A 26599-nucleotide genomic window follows, 5' to 3' on the forward strand; every position below is an offset into this window, starting at 1 on the left:
TTTTATAAATGAACACCATTTCTTCACTCCATTTTCTCATACCTACACCCTCATTTCTCTCTCAAAATACTCCTAACTTCATACTTGATCATCTCCAAGCATTTTCCCCATCATTTAGCTTCAATTACAAGCCTTAAACACCATAAGAAAACTCTTTCAAGAACATATCAAAATAACCACCCATTTGAAGAAGTTTACTTCCAACCTTTTGATCTAACTCCACCACTCTTTGATTCCAAGATTATTTCTTATCTTTTGCAGTAACTTTGTCCAAGTAACTTGAGGTAGTAACCTTGTTCATAATCTTATTCAATTCATATTCATATAGCTATCTTATTTTGTGGTATAAAATTTTAACAACAAGAACATAGTTTGAATGATTTCAAACTTGTTCGCAAACTAAATAGATCCTTCTAACTTGACTTTTAAAACACTTCAAGACCTGTAATATATCATAATTATATGCTAACCTAACAAGATATAACTTGGTTTTACAAAGAACATCTTAAAAACTGAATCTACGTCGTCGGAGTGCAACCGGGGGCTGTTTTGGGTTGGATAATTAAAAACCATCTTGAACTTTGAATTAGAAGTTCATGTTCTGGAAAAATGATATTTCTTATGAATATGTTAACACATAAAAATTTCATGGTTTAACTCAAAGTGTAAGTATTTTTAGAAAAATGATCATTAAATGTTGTTTTTATGATGGAAAATGATCACTTTCATAAGTTTCACCAAAGTTTGACCTATAACCTATGATTTCGAATACAAACTAAGGTATTTTCAGTTCATATTCTTAAAATTTGACTCGATCCAAGGAAGTGGCAAGTTGAACCAACAAAAATGGAGTTGTAATGAAGAAACTACGACTAAAACAAGATTGGGTATCCGAAGCTAGTTTAGCTACGAAAATATTTGGAGAAAAAGTAAATTAATCATATCTTTTCTAATTAATATGATATTTTATATATAATTACTTATGATTTGATTTTATATATTTCAGGACCACCCGTAAACAACACGAGAAGATTAATCATAAGACCTCATGATTGTACGCAACACGTCATTTGACAACACGGTACTTTATGTACGCAACACGTCATTTGACAACATGGTACCATGGGTCGAGATTAATTCTGATCAATACGAATACGATGAGGTCTTTATTTATTTTATTTAAGCAACTAATTGTGGACCACTAACATCGGACTGCTAACTACGGACTAAGAAAAATATTAAAAGTATATATATATGTAACGATTACTTAAAAAGAAAATATGTTGATATATTATATATATGGTTAGGTTCGTGATATCTATCGGAGACCAAGTCGAATTAAAAACCTTCAAGGCAAAAGTGAGTTTCATTTGCTCCCTTTTTAATTGCTTTTGCAATATATATTTTTGGGCTGAGAATACATGCGCTGCTTTTATACATGTTTACAAAATAGACACAAGTACTTAAAAATATATTCTACGTTGAGTTGTACCACTGGCATATTTCCCTGTAGCTTGGTAACTACTATTTACATGGGTATTGTAAACGCGAATCCTGTTGATAGATCTATCGGGCCTGACAACCCCAACCGGACTGGACGACCAGTATTCAACGGTTGCACAGTACTTCGTTTTGGTGACTACACTTGGTACGGTGTAGTGAGATTTCATAATAAAGGGAATATGCGACGTTGATTAAATGTTAAGTATGGTTACCAAGTGCTCAACCACTTAGAATGCTTTACATACACTTGCGAGTGTATTATGTTTATGATTATGAAATCTTGTGGTCTATTAACATATTGAAATGATTGTTATGATAAACCTATGAACTCACCAACCTTTTGGTTGACACTTTAAAGCATGTTTATTCTCAGGTACGAATTAAGTCTTCCGCTGTGCATTTGCTCAATATAAGGACATTACTTGGAGCCGATCATCGCAATGGGACCAAATGTTGATGACTTCGTCCAGGTGGATTAGGACGGGTCCTTTCATTAACCTAAAGGTTTCAAAACAACATTTACATGTAACGACTAACGATGACTTAACGACTCAGTCAAAATGTATATACATGTAGTGTTTTAATATGTATTCATACACTTTTGAAAGACTTCAAGACACTTATCAAAATACTTCTACTTAACAAAAATGCTTACAATTACATCCTCGTTCAGTTTCATCAACAATTCTACTCGTATGCACCCGTTTTCGTACTCGTACAATACACAGCTTTTAGATGTATGTACTATTGGTATATACACTCTAATGATCAGCTCTTAGTAGCCCATGTGAGTCACCTAACACATGTGGGAACCATAATTTGGCAACTAGCATGAAATATCTCATAAAATTACAAAAATATTAGTAATCATTCATGACTTATTTACATATAAACAAAATTACACATCCTTTATATCTAATCCATATACCAACGACCAAAAATACCTACAAGCACTTTCATTCTTCAATTTTCTTCATCTAATTGATCTCTCTCAAGTTCTATCTTCAAGTTCTAAGTGTTATTCATAAATTCTATAAGTTCTAGTTTCATAAAATCAAGAATACTTCCAAGTTTGCTAGCTTACTTCCAATCTTGTAAAGTGATCATCCAACCTCAAGAAATCTTTCTTATTTACAGTAAGATATCTTTCTAATACAATTTAATACTCATATTCAAACTTTGATTCAATTTCTATAACTATAACAATCTTATTTCGAGTGAAAATCTTACTTGAACTTGTTTTCGTGTCATGATTCTGCTTCAAGAACTTTCAAGCCATCCAAGGATCCTTTGAAACTAGATCTATTTTTCTCATTTCCAGTAGGTTTATCCACAAAACCTGAGGTAGTAATGATGTTCATAACATCATTCGATTCATATATATATATATATATATATATATATATATATATATATATATATATATATATATATATATATATATATATATATATAACTACCTTATTCGAAGGTTTAAACTTGAAATCACTATAACATAGTTTGGTTAATTCTAAACTTGATCGCAAACAAAAGTTAATCCTTATAACTTGACTTTTAAAATCAACTAAACACATGTTCTATATCTATATTATATGCTAACTTAATAATTTAAAACCTGGAAACACGAAAAACACCGTAAAACCGGACATACGCCGTCGTAGTAACACCACGGACTATTTTGGGTTTGATAATTAAAAACTACGATAAACTTTGATATAAAAGTTGTTCTTCTGGGAAAATGATTTTTCTTATGAACATGAAACTATATCCAAAAATCATGGTTAAACTCAAAGTGAAAGTATGTTTTTCAAAATGGTCATCAAGACGTCGTTCTTTCGACTGAAATGACTACCTCTTACAAAAATGACTTGTAACTTATATTTTTGACTACAAACCTATACTTTTTTCTGTTTAGATTCATAAAATAGAGTTCAATATGAAACCATAGCAATTTGATTCACTCAAAACGGATTTAAAACGAAGAAGTTATGGGTAAAACAAGTTTGGATATTTTTTTTGATTGTTGTAGCTACGGAAAATATTGTAATAATTCTATACAAATCATATCCTAGCTAACTTATATTGTATTATACATGTATTCTAATATATTATGTAATCTTGGGATACCATAGACACGTATGCAAATATTTTGACATATCATATCGACCCATCTATATATATTATTTGGAACAACCATAGACACTCTATATGCAGTAATGTTGGAGTTAGCTATACAGAGTTGAGGTTGATTCCAAAAATATATATACTTTGAGTTGTAATCTAGCCTGAGACGTGTATACACTGGGTCGTGGATTGGGTCAAGATAATATATATCAATTTATTTCTGTACATCTAACTATGGACAACTAGTTGTAGGTTACTAACGAGGACAGCTGACTCAAAATATTTAAAACATTAAAACGTATTAAAAATGTTATAAATATATTTTGAACATACTTTGATATATATGTACATATTTGTTATAGGTTCGTGAATCGACAAGTGGCCAAGTCTTACTTCCCGACGAAGAAAAAATCTTTGAAAGTGAGTTATAGTCCCACTTTTAAAATCTAATATTTTTGGGATGAGAATACATGCAGCTTTATAAATGTTTTACAATATAGACACAAGTACATGAAACTACTTTCTATGGTTGAATGATCGAAGCCAAATATGCCCCTTTTGCTTGGTAGCCTATGAATTAGGGAACATCACTAATTTTGAGAATTAGTACACGCCTAATTGACGCGAATCCTAAAGATAGATCTATTGGGCCTAACAAACCCCATCCAAAGTACCGGATACTTTAGTACTTCGAGTTTTATATCATGTCCGATGGATGTCCCGGAATGATGGGGATATTCTTATATGCATCTTGTTAATGTCGGTTACCAGGTGTTCACCATATGAATGATTTTTATCTCTATGTATGGGATGTATATTGAAATATGAAATCTTGTGGTCTATTATTACGATTTGATAAATATATAGGTTAAACCTATAAATCATCAATATTTTTGTTGACGTTTAAAGCATGTTTATTCTCAGGTGATTATTAAGAGCTTCCGCTGTTGCATGCTAATATATGGACAAGATTTGGAGTCAGCATGCTTGTATAATATTGTTTAAAACTGCATTCGAAATTTACTTTATTGTAACATATTAATATCGTAAACCAATATGTATTGGTAGTGTGTAAGTGTGATATTTTTTAGATTATCATTTCTGATAATCTAGATGGTGTCCTTTTAACCTTGTCGATAAAATAAAGGTTATGGTTTGTTTTTAAAAACGAATGCAGTCTTTGAAAAACGTCTCATATAGAGATCAAAACCTCGCAACGAAATCAATTAATATGGAACGTTTATAATCAATATGAACGGTACATTTCAGGAGTATATCGAGAATCAGAACTGGATGGAGCATATTGACAAATAATTTAAAGTATGAATTGAGGATAAAGAATAGAAGGTGTGAGTTAAAAGGAAACGAAGGAGATGGATTTATAGTGAAATATTCGACAGAGAAATCGAGATGGATCATCGCATTAAATCGAAGAGGATCATAATTTCCTTAATCACCGAAGAATCAAATCCTATATAGATTACAATGATTTCCATTAATCCGGAGATCAACTGTGATGACATCAAAAGATAACGCAAATATCTATTTTCTCATTTCACTCTTTTACGATAACTTCACTCATACGATTCGAAAAAATCGAGTTATTTTATCCGTATTTCTTAATCATCATAAAATTCTATGTATTAGCTTATATTCGTCATAATAACATTCTTATTGTTAGTCATGACGACCTCGATCAAATTTCGGGGACGAAATTTCTTTAACGGGTAGGTACTGTGATGACCCGGAAATTTTCGACCAAATTTAAACTTGATCTTAATATGATTTCGACACGATAAGAAAAGTTTGTAATATTGAATCTCGAAAATTTTTGAACTTTGTCCATGTATTTATTTTAACCTTCGACCATTTCCGATGATTCACAAACAATTAGTTACAAATAAATATATATAGATATATAAATAAGTGTGTATATATAAATATAAATATAATGGTATATATAATAATTTGAAATAATAAAATACACTTTAATCAATTAAGAATTAGAAAATGCAAAATAATATTTAGAATTATTAAGTTGTTATCAAAATGAATATATATATATATATATATATATATATATATATATATATATATATATATATATATATATATATATATATATATATATATATAAAATCCATGTTTAAATATTAAATATTTAGTGTAAATATATATACTACATAATCAATAATATGTAATATTAATATTTAATATAATAAGTTTAAATATAATTAAATTATAGTCGTTATAGTAATATTATTGTTATTTTTTTTATAACATCTAATTAGTATTGTTACTATGAAAATGGGCATATATAAATAAATTGATATATTATTAATGCTAATATTATTATAATTAGTATTATTATTATCATTTGGTAATTACTCTTATTCTTCTTATTATTATAATTTTGATAAAATTATCATTTATATTAATATTATTATATTTGAAACAACCCAACCCGTATTCCATACGATAATTTTTTTTTTTTAATAATACACATTTATGCGTCAATCAAATATGTAAACCATTCCACACGTTTCGTTAAAACATACAACAAGTTTAGTGTTTACAATAGGCACGAAGGCCATTAACAAATGTGATACAAGTTTGACCTATCCAAAAATGATAGTTTTAATCCAAACAACACATTGAGCATGGTTTGGGGCTAAACTACCCAAAAACGCTAGGCCAACTTCCAAAAGCTCCAACGAAACATCATCAAAGGACACCTAGTGCCCAACAACCCCTTTTCCCTTATCCGCACCTGCATCTAAAAAGATAAACAACGAGAGGGGTAAGCTAATGCTTAGTGAGTGCAACAATTATACGATTACATATACAACCTACTTACTTGCAATCACTTACGCATTTACCGCATACATGCTAGCAATATAAATAATCATACCATCACAAGTATAATACTAAACCTTCCACCGTATGAGCTAGCATCTCAATAGCATATAGTTTAAACAATATAATATGCTACAATCCACACATAACCATGGTTAACCAATCGAACGAGGGAACGGTATTTAAAGGACCGTCGGAGTTCATAAATACCATTAGTGCACTTAACACTTCGTACACTAACCCCACGGGTGACATCTTAACACTTCGATATTTCACCCCGGGTGGTGCCTTAACACTTCGACACTTCACCCCGAGTGGTGTCTTAGCACATCGACACTTCACTCGTTACATCTCTCGAAGTGGCATCTTAACACATCGATGCTTCACTCCCGAGTGGTGTCTTAACACTTCGACACTTCACTCACCACGTGAGAAGTGGTGTCTTAACACATCGACACTTCACAACTCCTACTACACAAATAAATAAAACATATATGCACGCATATAATTATTCCACTCACCTTAACACTTTGGTGGTGATTTAATGCTTCCGTATGCTTCAAGCAAAGTACCTAATACATAAGTACACATTCAATACACAACTAGTGGAATTAACCACACTACTCATTCTTGAGCATTTAATGACCCAAAAGCATTAAATAACTTACTTACACCCAAAACCGCCCATAAATGGCCAAGACTCATACTCAACCACTAAAACTAGTGATTTAATGTCTACTAACTTTAACTAACACAAACTTAGGGTAATTCATACCCATTTCACCCAAACTAGGCCAACATTACTCTTTTGACCCATTTTAACCCTTACTCTTTCAAACTTAGTCAAACATGACCCATTTACAATTCTTTCAACATTTAACAAGTGTGGTAATGCCTAATAACACCATTAACACTTCACAAATCTCATTTCATGAGACCAAACCCTATATTATGGCTATTATGGTTTACTTTCATCAATCTAACCCAGATCCACCCATATTACCACCAAATGGGTCTTACAAGTTCCAAATGAACCAAACCCTAACATAAACTAATTAAAACTCAAAATATGGAGTTAAGACTTACCAACACTATCCACTTGTAGCTAAGAACAAGGAGAACAACTTTAATTCTTGCTCCAAAGATCAACTCTCAATCCTTCACTCACAAATCTCACTTGAAATCAAATAGGTTTTTATGTTTTGAGAGAAATTGGAGAAAGAAAATGGAAAAGAAATGAATTAAATGAGATAAGTGGTGGAGATTTAATGCTCCAATCAGATCTAGATGTAAAAAGACGAATTTGCCCTTGAACCACTTATTTTAAAACAAAAATCCGGAATCAGTTCACCTAGTAGGTCGTGGCGCGACCCCAATTGTCGCGGCGCGGCAATTAACGTATTTTACGAGCTGTCTTAAATTCACTCCTGACTCAGATTCTAGTTATTTGTCGCAGCGCGACCTTATTCTCCGTGGCGCGACATTTAAAGGAAAACTCTGCCCTTCTTAACATGCCTCCTGACTCTGGTTTGTTTGATATGCCGCGGCGCGGGAATGGTCATCGCAGCGCGCCATTAGGCGTGGCCTGACCATTTTCTCGACAACAAACTAACAATTAAATATTCGACTTGTACGCTTCATTCTCACTTCCTATACACGTCTAAACTTCAACTTTTAGTCTCACAAGACTTAACGCTATCAAAACCCATGTATAAACTTATACATGCATGCGTTCTCAAATACACACACACACACACACACACACACACATATATATATATATACATATAGATATATATATATACATATAGATATATATATATATATACATATATATATATATATACATACATATATATATATATATATATATATATATATATATATATATATATATATATATATATATACACATCAATTAATACTTTATTTAATTCTTCACATAAACGAACGAGTTATAAGCGTAACAATGATTAAGTATGTACCTTTAGATAAGTACGGGAAAACGGGATGTTACAACTCTCCCCCACTTGAATCGGAGCGCGTCCTCGTGATCCAAGCCACATGACATGCCGGAAGATAAACCAAAACAAACTCTTCGGATTCCCACGTAAACTCGGAACCCTTTCGATGTCACCATTGAACTTTAAAGGTCCTCACTTCTTTGTTACGCAACAATTTAACCTTTTCATCGAGAATAGTTATCGGTTCTTCAACATACTCTAGCTTGTTGTTCAAGGTAATCTCATCTAACGGCACCCAAGTCGAGTCATCCGCAAGACACTTACGAAGATGGGAAACATGAAACGTATCATGAATCCCCGCCAGCTCTTCGGGAAACTCTAGTCGATAAGCAACCTCACCAATACGTGCCAAAACCTTGAAAGGACCAATAAACCAAGGAGCTAATTTTCCTCGTTTTCGAAACCGAATAACTCCTTTCCATGGCAAAACCTTAAGCATCACCATGTCGCCTTCTTGAAACTCAATCGTTCGCCTCCCTTTATCGGCGTAAGATTTTTGTCTATCTTGCGCCGCCTTAAGTCGAGCCCGAATCACCTCAATTTTACTATTTGTCTCTAGGACCAAATCGGTACTCCCGATTTCTCGTTGTCCCACTTCACCCCAACAAATAGGAGTTCGACACCTATGCCCATAAAGCATCTCATAAGGTGGCATTCCAATACTAGTGTGGTAACTATTATTGTACGAGAATTCCACCAATGGTAAGTGCTCATCCCAACTACCGCCGAAATCAATAACACACGCCCTTAACATATCCTCCAATGTTTGGTTCGTACGCTCGGTTCGACTGTCCGTTTGAGGATGATACGCTGTGCTCTTTTTTCAATTGAGTACCCATATCTTCATGATATTTATTCCAAAACCGAGACGTGAAACGAGTATCTCGATCCGAAACAATAGATATAGGAACCCCATGTCTCGATATCACCTCCTTGATAAACAACTTCGACAAAGTCTCCGACGATATCGTTTCCCGAATGGGAAGAAACAAAGAACTCTTCGTCAATCGATCAACTATCACCCAAATCGTATCATATTGGGTTCTCGCCGTCTTTGGTAACTTTGTAATGAAGTCCATGGTAATGTGCTCCCATTTCCATTTCGGGACTTCCAATGGTTGTAACTTACCATACAGCCTTTGGTGTTCGGCTTTAGCTTACAAACATGTGACGCATTGTTCAACATACTTAACAACATCACGTTTCATGCCCGACCGCCAATACTCCTTCTTTAAATCAAGGTACATTTTCGTTGCATTCGGATGAATGGAATACTTTGACTTATGGGCTTCATCAAGGAGCACTTGTCGGTAACCACCCATCTTAGGCACCCACACTCTTCCTTGAAAAGACAACAAACCATGCGGGCCTAAAGTAATAGACTCTGTTTGCCCCACAATCCGCTCTTCATGCTTGTTGTGAACAAAAGCTTCAATTTGAATCTCACCAAGCTTTACAAGAAAATCGTTAGTAATAATCATGCGTAACGATCCTACTCGTATCACCGGATGTTGACTCTTTCTACTTAACGCATCCGCGACCACGTTCGCCTTCCCCGGATGATAAAGTATTTCACAATCATAATCCTTTACCACATCCATCCACCTACGTTGACGATAATTCAAATCTCGTTGATCAAAGAGATGTTTCAAACTCTTATGATCCGAATAAATCGTACACTTGACACCATACAAGTAGTGGCGCCAAATTTTCATCGCATGAACCACCGCTGCCAATTCAAGATCATGAGTCGGGTATCTCTTTTTGTGTTCCTTTAATTGTCGAGAGGCATAAGCGATGACTTTACCCCTTTGCATTAGAACACACTCGAGCCCATTTAAAGAAGCATCACAATAGACCGTCATGTCTTCTACCCCTTCCGGCAACACTAACACCGGAGCTTGACACAACTTCTCTTTTAACAATTGAAAAGCAATTTCTTGCTCGTTTTCCCAATTGAACCTTACATTCTTCCTTGTCAACTTCGTTAAAGGAGAAGCAATCTTAGAAAAGTCTTGGATAAACCGACGATAATAACTGGCCAATCCGAGAAAACTTAGGATTTCCGTAGGTGTAGTCGGTCGTCCCCAACTCTTCACCGTTTCTATCTTCCCCGGATCTACTTGAATACCTTCTTTATTCACAATATGGCCAAGGAATTGAACTTCCCTTAGCCAAAATTCACATTTGGAGAATTTAGCATACAACTTCTCCTTTCGCAATGTCTTCAACACTTCACACAAATGGTGTTCATGTTCATTCATACTCTTAGAATAAACAAGTATGTCGTCAATGAACACAATTACCGAATTGTCCAACATAGGTTGGCACACTCGGTTCATAAGATCCATGAATGCCGCCGGTGCATTTGTAAGACCAAAGGGCATGACTACAAATTCAAAATGCCCGTAACGAGTTCGAAACGCTTTTTTCTCTATGTCTTCCTCATGGACCCGCACTTGGTGATAGCCGGACCGTAAGTCAATCTTAGAAAAATACGTTGCACCTTGGAGTTGGTCAAACAAATCGTCAATCCGAGGCAATGGATAACGATTCTTGATCGTCACTTTGTTCAACTCCCGATAATCGATGCACATCCGCATACTACCATCCTTCTTCTTTACAAATAAAACCTAAGCACCCCATGGCGAGGAACTCGGTCGAATAAAACCCTTTTCAAGCAACTCTTGGGTTTGATTTAACAACTCTTGCATTTTCTTCGGCGCTAAACGATAAGGAGTTTTAGCAATGGGAGTAGCTCCCGGAACCAACTCCATGCGAAATTCGACTTGTCTTTCTGCCGGAATACCCGGTAACTCATCTGAAAAAACGTCTTCAAACTCATTAAACACCGGAATTTCACGAATGGGTGGTGGCTCATCACGAGTATCAACTACATGGGCAAGAAAAGCCATGCCACCACTAACAAGGAAACGACGTGCCCGTGCATAAGTGCATATCGGCACAAGTCTTCTTCATTTATCACCATGAATAATTAACTCTCCCCCACTTGGGGTCTTCACACGAATGAATTTATCATGGCATGCAATATCGGCTCTATAACGATCGAGCCAATCCATACCAACAACAATATCAAAATCACCCAAAGTCATCGGAAAAAGATCGATCTTAAACGTTTTGGTACCAAACACAACATTACAATCATTACAAACATCAACCCCTAGCACCGTCTTACCATCCGCTAATTCGACTTCTACCGGATGACTTAACTTAGCTAGCGGTTTATTTAACTTAGGCACAAATCTTGGAGACACAAACGACAAGTTAGCACCATTATCAAAAAGCATACGTTCCAGACTAGAGTTAACCATGAAAGTACCTGAGACAACTTCATTGGAATGCTTGGCCTCATCATTGGTCATCAAATAATTTTGCCCCTTAGCCATGCCTGTCGCCTTCTCTAACCTCTTAACATGATCACCCCTCAAATCGGGACACTCCGGCCTCTTATGCCCTTCTTTACTGCAATTAAAACAACTGAGCTTGGTTGTGGATGATTATTTCGGACACTCACGAGCCATGTGCCCCTTTGCCCACAATTGTAGCAAGCATAAGTAAAATCACCGGAAGCACCCTTCCTCACACTACCAACACTCTCGGAGCCCTTCTTGTGCTTCTTGTTTTTTTTTCCGAATGACTAGTGGCTTCAAACTTCTTTTTGCCTAAGGTAAAGCCACACTTTTTCAAGATGAGAGACTCGAAACCTTTGGCCATATCAAACAACTCATCAAAACTCTTCACCATGTTTACACTAATCTTTTCTTGATAATTGTCATTTAAGATTCGATAGAAGTCTTCCTTTAACATTTTATCATTCCCGACATACTCCGGGCAAAATTGGGTTTTTGACAAGTAAACGGATTTAAGAGTGTTCAAATCCCTCGACCCTTGCCTCAAGGAACGCAACTCGTCCTTAAGTCTAGTAAGATCGGCCGAAGTTCGATACTCTTGGAAAAACTCCGCCTTAAACTCGTCCCAAGTAAAATCCATGCATTGCTCTTCACCATAAACTTGGATTTTCGCATCCCACCACAACTTAGTATCACCTCTTAACATGCTACTACCGTACCTCGCCTTTTTATCAAGAGGGCATTCACAAGTTCGAAAAGCCCCCTCCATATCGGAGATCCACCGGGCACTTTTTAACGGGTCTCTTTCGCCCTCAAAAGTAGGAGGTTGAGCATCTTTAAAATTCTTATAGAAGAAGTCTCGTCTCCCAACATTGTCCCCTTGAAGGACAACTTTAATTTGCTCTTTTACTACGTTGACTAATTGCTCGTCAATCGTATCTAGAAACATTTTCCTAACATCTTCAAGGAAAGACGCATGATGACTTTTCAAAATGGCCTCAACTTTGGCCGTGAACTCGGGGTCCTCGCTCGTGCCCCCATTATCGGTGTCGTGTCCATTTCTCATCTTCATTCTATAAAATGAAAGAGATTATACAACGAATGAAAAGACATGACACGCATATATATATACACGTATACATCATACCGCCCCATCTTGCTCAACAATCGTCGTACATCGCTTGTTTGACACAATTTGCACCCGTAATAATGGTAGCTAGTCATTACTACGCGAGCACATCGCATTAACTCACTAGTACAACGTCTATCTCGCTTGATGATTTCAACTACAACACAAAACAATTTGTGCAAGGTTAGATCACATGAACCTAAGCACTAACAATTCCCGTTCCGACCCGAAGTCCTACAAGTCCTGCATAAAAGCGCATACACAATAAAGTCTAAGTCTAGGCACCTATCTAAAGTCACCTAAATCCCTTAGACCATGCTCTGATACCACTTAAAACAACCCAACCCGTATTCCATACGATAATTTTTTTTTTAAATAATACACATTTATGCGCCAATCAAATATGTAAACCATTCCACACGTTTCGTTAAAACATACAACAAGTTTAGTGTTTACAATAGGCACGAAGGCCATTAACAAATGTGATACAAGTTTGACCTATCCAAAAATGATAGTTTTAATCCAAACAACACATTGAGCATGGTTTGGGGCTAAACTACCCAAAAACGCTAGGCCAACTTCCAAAAGCTCCAACGAAACATCATCAAAGGACACCTAGTGCCCAACAACCTCTTTTTCCTTATCCGCACCTGCATCTAAAAAGATAAACAACGAGAGGGGTAAGCTAATGGTTAGTGAGTGCAACAATTATACGATTACATATACAACCTACTTACTTGCAATCACTTACGCATTTACTGCATACATGCAAGCAATATAAATAATCATACCATCACAAGTATAATACTAAACCTTCCACCGTACGAGCTAACATCTCAATAGCATATAGTTTAAACAATATAATATGCTACAATCTACACACCACCATTGTTAACAAATCGAACGAGGAAACGGTATTTAAAGGACCGTCGGAGTTCATAACAACCATTAGTGCACTTAACACTTCGCACACTAACCCCACGGGTGGCATCTTAACACTTCGATACTTCACCCCGGGTGGTGCCTTAACACTTCGACACTTCACCCCGAGTGGTGTCTTAGCACATCGACACTTCACTCGTTACATCTCTGAAGTGGCATCTTAACACATCGATGCTTCACTCCCGAGTGGTGTCTTAACACTTCGACACTTCACTCGCCACGTGAGAAGTGGTGTCTTAACACATCGACACTTCACAACTCCTACTACACAAATAAATACATCATATATGCACACATATAATTATTCCACTCACCTTAACACTTTGGTGGTGATTTAATGCTTCCGTATGCTTCAATCAAAGTACCTAATACATAAGTACACATTCAATACACAACTAGTGGAATTAACCACACTACTCACTCTTGAGCATTTAATAACCCAAAAGCATTAAATAACTTACTTACACCCAAAACCGCCCATAAATGGCTAAGACTCATACTCAATCACTAAAACTAGTGATTTAATGTCTACTAACTTTAACTAACACAAACTTAGGGTAATTCATACCCATTTCACCCAAACTAGGCCAACATTACTCTTTTGATCCATTTTAACCCTTACTCTTTCAAACTTAGTCAAACATGACCCATTTACAATCTTTCAACATTTAACAAGTGTGGTAATGCCTAACAACACCATTAACACTTCACAAATCTCATTTCATGAGACCAAACCCTAGATTATGGCTATTAGGGTTTACTTTCATCAATCTAACCCAAATCCACCCATATTACCACCAAATGGGTCTTACAAGTTCCAAATGAACCAAACCCTAGCATAAACTAATTAAAACTCAAAATATGGAGTTAAGACTTACCAACACTATCCACTTGTAGCTAAGAACAAGGAGAACAACTTTAATTCTTGCTCCAAAGATCAACTTTCAATCCTTCACTCACAAATCTCACTTGAAATCAAATGGGTTTTTATGTTTTGAGAGAAATTGGAGAAAGAAAATGGAAAAGAAATGAATTAAATGAGATAAGTGGTGGAGATTTAATGCTCCAATCAGATATAGACGTAAAAAGACGAATTTGCCCTTGAACCACTTATTTTAAAATAAAAATCCGGAACCATTTCACCCAGTGGGTCGCGGCGTGACCCCAATTGTCGCGGCGCGGCAATTAACGTATTTTACGAGCTGTCTTAAATTCACTCCGGACTCAGATTCTAGTTATTTGTCGCGGCGCGACCTTATTCTCCGCGGCACAACATTTAAAGGAAAACTCTGCCCTTCTTAACATGCCTCCTGACTCTGGTTTGTTTGATATGCCACGGCGCGGCAATGGTCATCGCGGCGCGCCATTAGGCGTGGCCTGACCATTTTCTCGGCAAAAAACTAACAATTAAATATTCGACTTGTACGCTTCGTTCTCGCTTCCTATACATGTCTAAACTTCAACTTTTAGTCTCACAAGACTTAACGCTATCAAAACCCATGTATAAACTTATACATGCATGCGTTCTCAAATATATATATATATATATATATATATATATATATATATATATATATACACACACACACACACACACACATCAATTAGTACTTTATTTAATTCTTCACATAAACGAATGGGTTATAAGCGTAACAATGATTAAGTATGTACCTTTAGATGAGTACGGGAAAACGGGATGTTACATTTCTATTATTATTATTATTATTATTATTATTATTATTATTATTATTATTATTATTATTATTATTATTATTATTATTATTATTATTATTATTATTATTCTTATTTAAAATTAATAACATTTTCATATTTATTAATAGATTCATATCATTAAGTAATAAAATAAAAATTTAATAAGTTATATACATATGTATATTTATGCAGATATTTAACAAATAAATAAACTTTACAAATAAATACGAAAATATATAAATGATGTTGTATAAATATATAAATACAGATAATTACAATTTCAATTTTATATCACTATCATATCTGTGTAATTTGTCTACGTGATTGGTGAATCTGTCCATATCAAAAATCGCAGAGTACAAATCAAATTTATCATTGATATGGTTTTTATTATTTTTTTAAAACTTTTTTTCCATCGACTAGATGGTGAAATCTGTTAAACATCAACATCCAAATTCATTACACAACAAATTAGGATTTATTATACGTCTTATAACCCATTCAATCACACAGACACATTCAATCATCACCACATTACAAGAATTAAACCGAAAATAAGAAACTACCTCTGTTCTTGAACGTTTCCAGCAACAGCTCAATTGCAATTGAAATTTCAAAATCCATAAATGCAGTTCTGTGAGAAATCATTTAATTAAACTACTTGCAAAGTTTCAGAATCCAATTCCTCGAATTGAATTCAAATTTTGGAGTCAAAGTTTAAAATCCAAAAGTCAAACAATTTGTTCTTTAAGAAATTCGAATTGGTTTTGATGTTTCCAGTTCAATTAATGATTTAGAAAGCTTCTAGGAATGATCTACTATCAATTTCATTTTATAATTTCAAGCTAAAACAGTCTTAAATTCCAAAACCGATTTAGAGTTCATAGGTGTTCTTCGCATCTGTTTTTAAATTTTTTTGTTTTATTTTGTTATCTGTTAATCAAAAACAATGATGACTAATTGTTTACGTTTCACATACCTATCTTAATTCACACTCCAAACTAGCTGTATCGATTTCATTTGATTCTGGTCGAATTGATTTCATGAGGAAGAAGAAATAATGTGTCAGATAGTTACAAGTTATATAAATTAATAGGGGTATAAAATCAGAAAAACCAAATCAGATTGGTGGTTAGGCACATGTCGGTTTAACGAGTGGTCGAGGGTTCGAGCCCGTGCAAGGGCATTTTATTTTTGGAGCTTATTATTGTGAGGTAGTCACCATTATTTTTATTATTATCCTTATTATTATTATTTTTGTTATTATTATTATTATTGGTAATTATTGTTATTGTTAATTGTTGTTATTACTAATATTAGTAATATGTTTAGTAGAATAATTAAAAGAATTATTATTATGGTTATTATTAGTATAACTATTATTAATATTAACATGATTATGATTATTATTATTATTATTATTATTATTATTATTATTATTATTATTATTATTATTATTATTATTATTATTATTATTATTATTATTATTATTATTATTATTATTATTATTATTATTATTATTATCATTAATATGAAAATAATAAAATTTATTAATATTTTCTTTAATATTAGTATTAGTATCATCCTTATAATAATTATTATAATAATAATAATAATAATAATAATAATAATAATAATAATAATAATAATTATTATTATTATTATTATTATTATTATTATTATTATTATTAACATAAGTATCATTATAAACAATATTTATTTTTATTAGTATTATCATTATTAATAAAATTATTAGTATTATTACTAGTAACTCATTATTATCAAAACTATCATTTTTAACAAATAAATATTTTATACATAAATACACACTTATTATATATACTATAATTATATTAATATTCCCTATAACTATATGAAAAACATATTAACATTATATAAATACTTACACATAAAAAATTAGGTATTTTTAATATAATACTAAATACATATAGATACCAATATAACTATAATAATCATTTTTGATATATATACAAAATAAACATATATAACACATAATTTAAGATATAATACAAGTATATGATTTTAAATGAAATTTAGTATGAATTTCATATAACTACAATTACATAAATAACATATAGTAATAAATGAAATTAGATGATTTCCATTATATGTTTTAATAGATAAATAATTTGATATAGGTTCGTGAATCCGAGGCCAACCTGCATTGTTCAGTATCGTCATATGCATATTTTTACTACAAAATATCGTGTCGTATTAAAGAAATCTTCCGCTGTGCATTAGCTCATTTTAAGGATATTACTTGAAGTCATTCATGGCATATTTCGAAAGATGTTGCATTCGAGTCGTTGAGTTCATCAAGATTATTACTAAGTCAATTATAGTTAGATATATTATGAAATGGTATGCATGCCGTCAACTTTCGATGTAAAGAAAGTCTGTCTTTTAAAAACGAATGCAATGTTTGTAAAATGTATCATATAGAGGTCAAATACCTCGCGATGTAATCAACTATTGTGAATCATTTATAATGTATATGAACGGGTCATTTCAGCGTTGGTGGCTCAACTGATATGGGAATAGTGACAAGGTGACAACCCTCAGGTAGCTCAGTGATTGGAATTGGCTCAGTGACTGGAGCAGGCGGCGTGATGGGAATAGGAGTAGCATGTGCAGGCATGGCAGCTGAGGCAACTGAGTAAATTGAGGCCGGTGTGGAATGCCTGGGCATAGCTTGTTGTGTCGGCTGAACACGGCGTGCTAGCCTAAATGAAGACGTGCCCAGAGCACTACGCGGCATCCCCTCGCGCTGGAGGTATGCTCTAAGAGCTCGGTAGAGCCTCTGCTGGTCTCTGAGTAGTGACCATGCAACATCAGGGTCACTTGAAGTGGCTCCATAGTGTATCACTGTCTGTGGCTCATGCATCTCTGGCAACTGTGTGTGCTCGGCTGGTCTCCTGGCTAAACGTCTAGATCGTCGAACGGGAGGAGCTGGCGGTGCTATGCCAATATCCTCCTCAAGGCTCTCCAATATCAATCGCCTTGGGCCTAATTGCCCTGCTGATGGCCTGTTCTGATCAACACTGCTTCTGGATGAGTAAACTCTAGGAGTCCTCCTCCTGCGAACTGGGATGTAAATTGAAGCTCCTGAACTTGGCTTTTTTGCCTGAACACATTCAACAATCTTGTAAGTACTAAGCGCAAGTACGGCGCTTAGTTGTTAGTACACAGAGATAATATCTTAAGACTAAAAATAATTGAAATGAAAATAATAAGTAATAAAAAGGATAAGCAAGGGGTGCCTCCCAAGAGCGCTTTGTTTATCAAGTCATTACAGCTAGACTTTTCTTTGTCAGATCTTCAGGATGGATCAAAGGAGAAGAGGTGCTCCTCCTTATCGTGGTCTTCTAGATAAGCTTTCAACCGGTGGCCGTTGACTTTGAAGTTACCAGTAGGTCCTTCCAATTCCACGGCTCTGTGTGGAAAAGCATGTACAACTTTGTATGGGCCACTCCATCTTGATCTAAATTTTCCAGCGAACTTCTTGAACCGAGAATTGAAGAGCAGAACTTTTTCTCCTGGGGCGAACTTTGTAGGGATTAATTTTATGTCATGCGTAAGCTTCGTTCGTTCCTTGTAGATGTATGACGTTTCATATGCTTGGTCTCTTAATTCGGCGAGTTCATTCATTTGCATTTTCCGATGTTTTACGATAACTGAGGGATTGAGGTTGCAGGTCTTCAGCGCCCAGAGAGCTTTATATTCAAGATTCAGCGGAAGGTGACAGGCTTTTCCATAGATCATGCGGTAGGGTGTAGTTCCTAGACGATTCTTGTAAGCATTCCGGAATGCCCACAGAGCATCATCTAGTTTCTCGGCCCATTTATTTCCATGATGGCCGATAGTTCGTTCTAAGATTCTTTTGAGTGCTCTGTTCATGACCTCTGCTTGTCCGTTAGTTTGCGGATGATAGGCAGTGGACATTTTGTGGGTAACTCCGTATTGTTGCATCACTTTCATCAACTGGGTGTTACAAAAGTGTGTGCCCCTATCGCTTATTATAGCACGGGGAGCTCCAAATCTGTAAAAGAGTCTCTTCAGGAATTTGGTGACAACTTTGGCATTTTTAGTAGGAAATGCTTGGGCTTCGAACCATCTGGAGATGTAATCTACTGCTACGAGGACATATTATTTCCCATTAGACTTTGGGAATGGGCCCATGAAGTCTTATCCCCATATATCGAAGATCTCGCAAGCTTGGATATTAGTCCGAGGCATCTCATTCTTCATAGAGATAATACCTTGCCTTTGGCATGCGTCGCAATGCTTTACAAGCTCTTGCACATCTCGAAATATAGACGGCCAATAGAATCCTGATTCGTAGACTTTTCTTGCGGTTAAATTTGCTCCATGATGACCTCCAGTTGGTCTATGGTGACATTGGTGAAGGATCCCTGCTGCTTGTTTCTCATCTACGCACCTCATGATTATCTGATCAGGGCAAATTCTAAACAGGTAAGGGTCTTCCCAGTAGTAGTACTTGGCATCCCTGAAGAACTTCCTTCTTCGGGAGGTACTCATTCCTTTTTGTACCACTCCGGCAACTAGGTAGTTGGCCATGTCGGCATACCAAGGAGTGTCAGTAAATTGTGATCCTATGTGATTTTGTCCTAAACTCATAAGCCGTTCTTCCGAAATTTGTCTCGGATATCTTGTTCAGCAAGTTGTTCCATCGCTGGGTTCTCCAAGCGACTAAGATGATCTGCTGCGACGTTCTCTGCTCCTTTCTTATCTTTAATTTCAATATCGAATTGTTGTAGGAGTAAGATCCACCGTAGGAGTCTTGGTTTCGCGTCTTGCTTAGTGAATAGATATTTGAGGGCTGAGTGATCTGTGTAACCGTAGTTTTGGATAGGATGAGATAGGAACAGAATTTGTCGAAGGCGAATACTACGGCTAGCAGCTCCTTTTGCGTGGTAGTGTAATTCTCTTGAGCTCCGGTTAAGGTTTTGCTTTCGTAATAGATTGGATGAAAGTGCTTATCTACCCGTTATCCAAGCACAGATCCAACTGCGAAGTCACTCGCATCACACATGATTTCAAAGGGTAGACTCCAATCAGGAGCAATCATGATAGGCGCATGTGTTAGCTGTTCCTTCAGATAGTTGAATGCTTTTCGACATTCTGCATCGAAGACAAATGGGACTTCCTTTCATAGGAGATGAGTGAGAGGTCGTGTGACCTTTGAAAAATCCTTAATGAAGCGTCTGTAAAAATCGGCGTGTCCTAGAAAACTCCTTACCGCTCTTACTGTGGTAGGTTCTGGAAGCTTAGTAATGGTCTCAATCTTAGCCTTATCAACTTCTATTCCTGCTTTTGAAATCTTATGTCCTAAAACTATCCCTTCTTTTACCATGAAGTGACATTTTTCCCAATTCAGAACTAAATTTGACTCTTCACACCGGGTGAGCATCTTGTCAAGGTTAGAAAGGCACGAATCAAAGGTACTACCAAAAAATGAAAAGTCATCCATGAAGACTTCCATACAACATTCAATCATGTCATCGAATATTGCTACCATGTATCGCTGGAATGTAGCTGGTGCATTGCATAACCCAAAGGGCATGCATCAATAGGCAAATGTTCCACAAGGACAGGTAAAGGTTGTTTTCTCTTGGTCCTTTGGATCGAGGGGAATTTGAAAGTAGCCGGAAAAACCATCAAGGAAATAGTAGAATTCATTTCCTGATAGACGTTCCAACATTTGATCGATGAAAGGTAATGGAAAATGATCTTTTCGGGTTGCATCGTTTAGTTTACGATAGTCTATGCAAACCCTCCAACCGATGACTTTCCGAGTTGGAATAAGTTCATTATTCTCATTTTGAATTACTGTTGTCCCTCCCTTTTTGGGTACCACTTGAACAGGACTAACCCATGGTGAATTGGAAATAGGATAGATCAGACCGGCGTCCAGAAGTTTGATTACTTCTTTCTTGACGACTTCTTGAATCATAGGATTGACCCTTCTTTGCCTCTGAACTGTTGGTTTGAAATCGTCTTCCATAAAGATCTTATGAGTGCAATAATTGGGACTGATTCCTTTTATGTCGAAAATATTCCAAGCAATTGCCTTCTTATGTGATTTCAAAACTTGAATCAATTTTGCCTTCTCTTGTGGCGTGAGGTCTTTCGAGATGATTACAGGGAGTTGTGACTCTTCTTCTAAGAATGCATACTCCAAATTGTCGGGTAACTTCTTCAATTCCAATTCTGGAGGCTCCTCGATAGATGGCTTCATTCTTGCTATTTCCGCTATGTCTAACGAGTCATACCTCTCTTGGAATTCTGATTCTTCATCATTAGTAGCGGTCACTGATGCTATTTGTTCTTCATTTCTAGAAACCGTCCTTCTTAATGCTTCCTCTTCAGAAACTTCTTCTTTAGTTTCGAAGGTTGGTTCGGGAAACTCCTCACAGTCCTCTTTTGACTGGGGTTCCTGATATACTGAAATGAAATCTGTTTCTTCATTCGGTCTTCTCCTTAGTAGAGGTAAAGGAATGCCTTGTCCTAGCGGTGCTATTTGAATAGTCTTGCCAAGAAAGTTACTTTCAAAGAGGGGAGATATGTGTTGACTAAGGTCTATGGCTGAATGGTTATCAAGATTTCCTTTAGGAGGTGTAAATAACAGATCCTTAGAAATTTGATCTTGACTACATATAGCCATAGTCTCTTCCAGGTATTCGTTGACGAGTTCTTGAAAAGAATCAGAGAGATTGATATCTTATTTGCGGGGGTGGCTCATGAGTCAATCGACATTAAATGTGACTTCCTCACTGCCAACTCTTAGTTTCAATGATTTGTCATGAACATCGATTACAGCCTTGGTAGTATTTAGGAATGGTCTACCAAGTATGAGTGGGACCTTCGTGTCTTCCTCAATATCCATAATGATGAAATCGACGGGAAATGTGAACTTATCCACTCTGACTAGGACATCTTCAGCTATTCCCCGAGGAATCTTAACTGATCTGTTCGCGAGTTGGATAGTCATTCTGGTGGGCCTTAAGTCATTTAATCCTAGCTTTTTGAATAACGAATAGGGCATTAGGTTTACACTGGCTCCTAAGTCTGCTAACGCATTGCTAATTTGGACATCTTGCAGGTTGCAAGGTACCGTAAATCTTCCTGTATCTCCTAACTTAGGGAGAATTCCATGTTGTAACACTAATGAGCATTCTTCACTTAAGGGCAAGCTAACTATCTCTCTTAATCTCTCTTTGTTTGAAAGCAATTCTTTGAAAAATTTAGCGCAGTTTGGCATTTCTACTAAAGCAACTACTATTCGCACATTCAAATGTAAATTCTTAATAATATCCCAATACTTAGCGAATTGCGCTTCTTGTTTTTCCTTCCTAAGCCTACCTGGGAAAGGTATGCGGGCGCGTGGAATAATTTTCGGGGCCTTAGGAGAGATAGGTTCCGGTGGATTGACAACTGGGTCAATTGGCACAGGTTCCTTATCGAGAAAAATTTTGTATGGGTATATTAACAGTTGTTTCCTTCCCTCCTCTAGTAATTACTAGGGCATCAAACTCACTACTCTCTAATTCAGCTTTAGCGGTTAACCGTTTAAGTGTAAGCTGAAAATTAGTGATTAATTCTTCAAAAGTCTTTATCAAGGTATCAAATTTATTCTGGCATTCTATGACTTGAAGGTTTATTGTGTACTGCTTTTTCATAAATTCAACTAAAGCTTCTTTAGAGAGGGTAGCAGGTTTGTGCAACGGGAGGAGTATATTAAAGTTCGAGCTATTCTGCTGTTTATATGCCTATCTAGGGTAAGGATACCTTAGATTGGTTCTAGTAGCATCGGTACTTTTAGGATTTGATAAACCTTGAAGAGTGAGGGTGAGATCTTGTAACCTGGTTTCCAGCATTTGTACCGTATGAGCGAAGATGTCATCCTTCTCAGCAGCTTCATTGTTCCAATCCTCCTGCTGTTCAGCTATTGTGTCCAAGAGATCCCATGCTTCGTCTGCTGTTCGTGACATGAAATTGCCTTGCGAGGCCATGTCTAGGAGAGACTTATCATCCTTGGTCAAACCATTGTAAAGCGTGCAGATTATGTCTGCCCGACTTAACGAGTGATTCGGACATCTTTTAAGAATCACTTTTACTCTATTCCATGCTATACACAATGACTCGTTTTCTTTTTGAGAAAAGTTGGTGATATCATTTCTTAAACAGGTTTGCAAGAAATGTGGATAAAATTTGTTCAAAAGTTTAGTGGTTAATTCTTTCCATGAATGAATTGAATTCGGGTTAAGACCATCAAACCATGCTAAAGCGTGTGAAGACGGAGAATATTGGAAAAGATGAAGTTTCAAAAGGTTTTTCTCGTTTGCTTCCTTCTTAAAAGAGTCAAACAGACTGATAAATTTGTTTATGTGAAATTTGGATCGTCAGTCGGTAATCCTTGAAATTTACAGATCATATTGACTAGTTTAATCATGTGTGAAATGATTTCAGGAATTCCTTCAGTTCCTAAGGTGATTGGTCCTCCTCTTTCTTCTAAGCATGACTTATGCATAGAAGCAAGGGTGTTTTGTTGTTCCATTTTTATGATTTTCTGTTTAAAAAGACTTAAAAGTAACTTTTAGAAAATATTAATTTACTAAAAGGATCGATAATAAAAAAAACAATTATTCTTGAAATTCGGTCGCTAACCAGATCGGATATCTTAACTGATAGGTCTTTTCACAGATTACTTGTATCTAGGTGGCCAGGCCGACTACGGAGAGGCAGGATCCTTTTGGTTCTAATATAATTGGAGACTGTTCGGAAAATCCAACAATCAAGTCCGTGTATAATTGTCTTTCTTAGACACCACCAAATAATACTTTGTCTATTTAAAATCTTTCTCGATCAAAATATTCGATCCCCGGCAGCGGCGTCAGAAAACTTGTTACTACTATGATATGGCCGAAACGGATGGTTTTATTTGTGCGGTGTCGTTAGGCCGCAGGACATCTAATTCGGTTGATCAAGGTAGCACGCAGTGGTTTTGTTTATTTATATTTTGCGGGGCCTAAATTTACTTTTACTTTCTAAGGTGTAGAAGGTGTAAGTTAACCTAGTATCGTATTTTTTTGCTGATTAACGAATTAAAGATCAAGTGGATAATTGTCTTTTAGTTAAATTACCTAGATAAAAGATAGTAGTTGATTTTAGCTAAGGGACCTAAATGCAGAAAAGTAAATAAAGTGGAAGGATATCCGAAGTATGCAGATCAGGGAAATGTTGACCAAGATATCAGTATTGGGTTAGGGAAAGGTAATTATGCTTATGTTAAAATTATGCTTGGAATGATGTAGATCTAGTTGGATGAGCCAATTACACAGACCTACTTGTTCTGAACTCTCGGAGTTCTCTTTGAGCAGTGAGAAGTATGTCACTTGGTCGTATAATTGAAAGGTAACAATACCTCGAAGGTTATCCTTAGTAAAGCACTAGGTTTGTTAGTGAGTTAAGCTCTAATCCTAACCCTCGTTATCAGTTTAGGTAACTGAATAACCACATGCCGTGTTGATTGAACACTGATCACAAACGGAAGGAGTCCGTCGGTTTAAGTTGGCAAAACCTTAAATGAAAACTAACAACTATTCCATCATACTAATGAGATCATATCAATTCAAGCATTATACAGCATCACAGTTAATATACTGGTAGTAAAGCAGATAGAAACCTAATGAATACCTAAACAGTTGATATGACTAAGACCTAAGACAACAATCAAACAAGAACATGCAATACGCTTGGGTCAAACAGTGTAGGCACTAACTAGATCTTAACAGCTCCTAAGAGGTCTCTTCGGAATAGTCAATAGGCATACTAGGTCATTCATGTCTCAATTCCTAAGTTTCGTGTCCTAAAAGTGCATTAGATGCCTCTCGGGAACTCCGGCCATACCGAGTTCATAGAATCTTCAGATACAGTATAACCAGGGGTCTTAATCCTATGAAGTAGCTAATTTCATATAGGTGGACAAGTCCAGATCACAACCTAGGTTGGTCAATCCTTAAGATGCTAGCATACAAATCTATCAGACTTCCTAGTTCAGCATTATAACAGTAACCGTACTAAATTAACATAATTACGCTAACCCAAACTTTTATCATGGCAACATACAAATTAATTAAGTTATCATGCCAATATCAGAACGCATTATTAAACATAAAAAGTAAGAACACATGTTTAATACAAAAGACAAGCGTTTCGGATAAAAACCTGAAAAGGCCGAAGAAATCTGCCCGAGATCGCAGGGACTCGCCGGGATATCCTCTGGAAAATAAAAGCTAAGCTAACTACTACTAAAAACTAACTAAAAGCTTGAAAATATAAAATGAATTACAAATTGAGTGTGTGTTGAAATGGATGGAGAAAGCCCTTTAAATAGACTTGAAATTTGCCTGCAAATGTCTGGCAGGCCGTTTGGCAACCCGTTTGGCAGGCCGTTTGGCCAGCCCGTTTGCTGAGGCAGGCCGTTTGCTTGGCCCATTTGCTGAAGCCGTATGGCAGGCCGTTTCTGAGCCTGGCAAGCCGTTTGGCAGGCCGTTTGGCTTGCCAGGTCAGCCTAATTTCCTGGATCGTAACTCGTTTTCTTGTCTTTCACCATTTTCGCTCAAGATTCTTCGTTTTAGCTCTGTTTTACTTGATTCTTCTTGCATCGCCTTTGTAATTACTTAATCTACAAAATCAACCGACAAAGCGATTATTTTTACGATAAAGTTTGGAACTTTATGGTTTTTAGGGCTCAATATTGGGGGTAAAAACGTGACTTTTTGCCCGATATCAACGACAATGTCTTTAAACTCGTATGCTTTTTGTGTAAATGACAATACGCTTCACACAAGACTCACCTTGACAAATTCAAGTCATGATAGCCTAATTCTGCA

Source organism: Rutidosis leptorrhynchoides, chromosome 3 (assembly GCF_046630445.1).
Source record: "Rutidosis leptorrhynchoides isolate AG116_Rl617_1_P2 chromosome 3, CSIRO_AGI_Rlap_v1, whole genome shotgun sequence".
Lineage (NCBI taxonomy): Eukaryota > Viridiplantae > Streptophyta > Magnoliopsida > Asterales > Asteraceae > Rutidosis > Rutidosis leptorrhynchoides.